The sequence below is a fragment of the Pongo pygmaeus genome, chromosome 13 (genome assembly GCF_028885625.2).
Source record: "Pongo pygmaeus isolate AG05252 chromosome 13, NHGRI_mPonPyg2-v2.0_pri, whole genome shotgun sequence".
Taxonomy (NCBI): Eukaryota; Metazoa; Chordata; class Mammalia; order Primates; family Hominidae; genus Pongo; species Pongo pygmaeus.
The window spans coordinates 128951325-128951741 of record NC_072386.2 but is presented as its reverse complement, the minus strand read 5'-3'; positions in this window follow the sequence as shown (position 1 = coordinate 128951741).

The following is a 417-nucleotide window of genomic DNA, read 5'->3' as shown; positions in this document are numbered from 1 at the left end:
TGGAGTGGCTGGGGTCCCACTTGCCCAGCCTTCATTGCTGGTTCAGAGCCAGCTGTCTGACCACATTCCTACCCCGAGATGGGACTTTGGGGACATTGTCCACCAGGGTCGCTGACCCCTTTTAAAGTTCCAGACACATGGCCAGCTGGTCCCCTAGAAGTTTGGCACATAGGATAAGCCAAGGCTTGCCTTCAGGAACAGGTTTTCTACCACGTCACTGCCCAAGGCCAAGGGCATCCCCAAGTTCGTATGAAGCCTGCCTGCCATGTCCACAGCCCACACCGACCCCTCCTGGAGCCACTGGAATGCTTGTTCCTGGGCATGTGATAAACCCAGACAGCTTCAGCCTTGCGGGACAACTGTGCGCATCTGGCAGCAGTAGCCGGAGGGCCCATAGAAAGAAGTCAGAGGTGAAAC